This window comes from Oryx dammah, unplaced genomic scaffold (genome assembly GCF_014754425.2).
Source record: "Oryx dammah isolate SB20612 unplaced genomic scaffold, SCBI_Odam_1.1 HiC_scaffold_25, whole genome shotgun sequence".
In the NCBI taxonomy this organism is placed as follows: domain Eukaryota; kingdom Metazoa; phylum Chordata; class Mammalia; order Artiodactyla; family Bovidae; genus Oryx; species Oryx dammah.
The window spans coordinates 2,409,152-2,412,479 of NW_024070209.1; the positions used below are offsets into that span (position 1 = coordinate 2,409,152).

Consider the following 3,328-nt stretch of genomic DNA (forward strand, 5'->3'; position numbering starts at 1 on the left):
AACTTTTTCGCTCTCCTCTTTCACTTTCATCAAGAGGCTTTTTAGCTCCTCTTCACTTTCCGCCATAAGGGTGGTGTCACCTGCATATCTGAGGTTATTGATATTTCTCCCGGCAATCTTGATTCCAGCTTGTATTTCTTCCAGTCCAGCATTTCTCATGATGTACTCTGCATAGAAGTTAAATAAGCAGGGTGATAATATACAGCCTTGACGTACTCCTTTTCCTATTTGGAACCAGTCTGTTGTTCCATGTCCAGTTCTAACTGTTGCTTCCTGACCTGCATACAGATTGCTCAAGAGGCAGTTTAGGTGGTCTGGTATTCCCATCTCTCTCAGAATTTTCCACAGTTTATTGTGATCCACACAGTCAAAGGCTTTGGCATAGTCAATAAAGCAGAAATAGATGTTTTTCTGGAGCTCTCTTGCTTTTTCCATGATCCAGCGGATGTTGGCAATTTGATCTCTGGTTCCTCTGCCTTTTCTAAAACCAGCTTGAACATCAGGGAATTCACAGTTCACGTATTGCTGAAGCCTGGCTTGGAGAATGTTGAGCATTACTTTACTAGCATGTGAGATGAGTGCAATTGTGCGGTAGTTTGAGCATTCTTTGGCATTGCCTTTCTTTGGGATTGGAATGAAAACTGACCGTTTCCAGTCCTGTGGCCACTGCTGAGTTTTCCAAATTTGCTGGCATATTGAGTGCAGCACTTTCACAGCATCATCTTTCAGGATTTGAAACAGCTCAACTGGAATTCCATCACCTCCACTAGCTTTGTTCGTTGTGATGCTTTCTAAGGCCAAGTGGAAATTGCATAAGGGTCACAGAAAACAGATCAGTAAAGGCATTATCAGGAAAATGCACGGAAAAAAAGAGAACAACAGTGGGAATCACAGTAATAGTCTCATGGAAATGACAGGAGCCAGGGCATAAGGCAGAATTCATCATGATGGTCACGGTGATTAGAGAGCGCCCCCATGAGCATATGCAGACTATTCCTGAATTGCAGCTCCCGAAGTTTTCTCCTGATTTCTCTCATCTCTTCCATGAACACTCCATATCATCTCCATCTCCACCCATCCCATTGTTGACCTGCCTGTTGGGTATGGCCCATCAGGCTGCCCAGGTGGCACTAGTGGTAAAGAACCCTCCTGCCAATTCAGGAGACATAAGGGACATGAGTTCGATCCTTGGGTCAGGAAGATCCCCTGGAGGAGAGCATGGCAAGCCACTCCAGTGTTCTAGCCTAGAAAATCCCATGGACAGAAGAGCCTGGCAGGCTATGGTCCATAGGATTGCAAAGAGTCAGACGTGACTTAGCATGCTCGCACATTGGGAATTAGAGGCAAGTCTGCAAGCCTGTCCCCACCTATGATTTCTTTCTGGCTGGTGGCCTTCACCCTCTCCCAAAGGGTGGTCTTCCTCTCCATTCTGCACAGGCTGCTCCATTTCTCCGTTTCCCTGGTGGATATTTGCCATGATGAGATTTTTTTTTCCCCCTTGGTTATTTTTCTGGACCTATCTTCACTGTCTCCTGGTCCTTCCAATTCTTGCCTCGAGTGTGCTGCTATCACGTTTAGTTTCGTAGACCTGCTCAGCTTGCCCCGGGGCCTGATGCCATCCCACTGTGTGCAGGGCAGCACGGAGCTTGCACCCAGACAGGAATTGCCTGTTTGCTTTTGAAAAATGAATTAAAGGAGGCTTAAGGAATTCATTCTGAATGGCCATCTGCTGGGCCAAAATTGACCTATGGAGATATTTTGACTCCAATATTAGTGCCTTATTTAAAAATTGCAATAGTTCACACCATGTGGATTTCTGGGATCTAGAAGAGTCAGAATACCAGGCACATGAGACCTGTATCCAGCAGCTGCCACCCTCAGTAGGTGCACATGCATCTCTCACAGAACCTGTTTTCTTTCTCTTGAATCCCTCACCCCTTGGTGTTAGCTGCCTGGCCCCCGGAGGCAAGGAATTTGCAGCCCTGACTGTGTTTTGGTTTATCTACCTAGGCCTTCCAAGGGACAGTCAAGTCCTGTGACAGCTCTGCTCCTCAGCAGCTGTGTGACTTGTAGCTACCTTGTCTCTTTAGGTGAGTGTCATTTTGTCATCCTTAAAATTCAGGCAAGGGCCTTCCTTGGTGGTCCAATGGCTAAGACTCTGCCCTCCTGATGCAGTGGGCCCAGGTTCGATCCCTGGACAGGGAACTGGATCACTAAGAGTTTGAATGCCATAACTAAAAAAAAAAAAAATATCCCACATGCGGCAACTAAGACAGCCATTTGGAAACTCACATATTAGATCATGGAGTGGCTCCTGAACGAACTTTTTGGCCAACCCAATAAATGAATGGTTGTCGATAAGGTGGGAATAGAGTGAGGGAGACCGGTGGGGTGTAGGAGAGGATGGATGGTGGGTAAGTGCTAATGGAAAAACATTTTCTTGTTGTTGTGATAAAAATATTCTGAAATGCAACTGTGGTGATTAATGCACTTTTTTTTTTTTTTTTTGTCACGTCATGTGCCATGTGGGATCTTAGTTTTCTGACCAGGGAATGAAAGTTGTTTTGAAAAAAATTAAAATAAATTTTAAATTTATCCGAAAAATAAAGATTTTTTTGAAAAAATTTAAAAACAGAATTATTCCCAGGAAGCTAAAGGACCTGGAAGCACTCCGAAAGGCACAGACCGTTGAGAGGACATTAGTTAGCAAGTTGGCTCAGCTCTAGCCTCATTTCAGTTTGTGTGGGCCCCAGTTTGTGTGGGCCCCATTGTGTGGCCTCTCTCCAAAGATGACCTTCAGGATTCACTACTTCTTAAGCCCGAAACCGGGCATAGGGTTACTCAGGCTCCTAGGCCCTGTATTTCTGCACCTTAAGACCTGTCACCTCATTTAGTTACCTCTGAAATATGTATATGTGCACTAAACTCCATGAGCATTTGTGGGTACACAGAGAAAAATGAGACACAACTAGAAACCTTGAGAACCAGTCTTACAGGAAAAATAAAACCTGAGGAACTGCAAATAAAAAGCAGAATGCAATCAGTGCCACAAGGGGGCACTGGACAGTCAGCACTCACTTCTGATTTAGGAGTCAGTGAGGCTTTGTAGTTGTGATGTAAAAATGCCCACCAGGATTTCAGTAGAGGCAGGGAGCGGGAAAGATTTCAGGGAGACACAGAGAAAGCAACAGCACAAAGGCAGAAAGACGGAGGCAAGTCCCAAGTGTTAAGAGCTCGATTCAGCTGCGTGGGCGCCTGCTCAGTTATGTCCGATTCTTTGTGACCCTGTGGACTGTAGCTCGGCAGGCTTTGTCCATGGGATTTCCCA

General features: G+C 45.4%; 1 non-coding gene and 1 pseudogene across 1 annotated transcript; one reads left to right on the forward strand and one right to left on the reverse strand.

Moving 5' to 3' along the window:
* Nucleotides 1–902: 902 nt before the first annotated feature.
* On the reverse strand, nt 903–1,477 carry LOC120851794 (annotated as a pseudogene).
* Nucleotides 1,478–2,132: 655 nt separating this feature from the next.
* TRNAR-CCU lies at nt 2,133–2,205 on the forward strand. The gene has a single exon. It is a non-coding gene; the product is annotated as a tRNA-Arg (tRNA).
* The last annotated feature ends 1,123 nt before the right edge of the window (nt 2,206–3,328 follow it).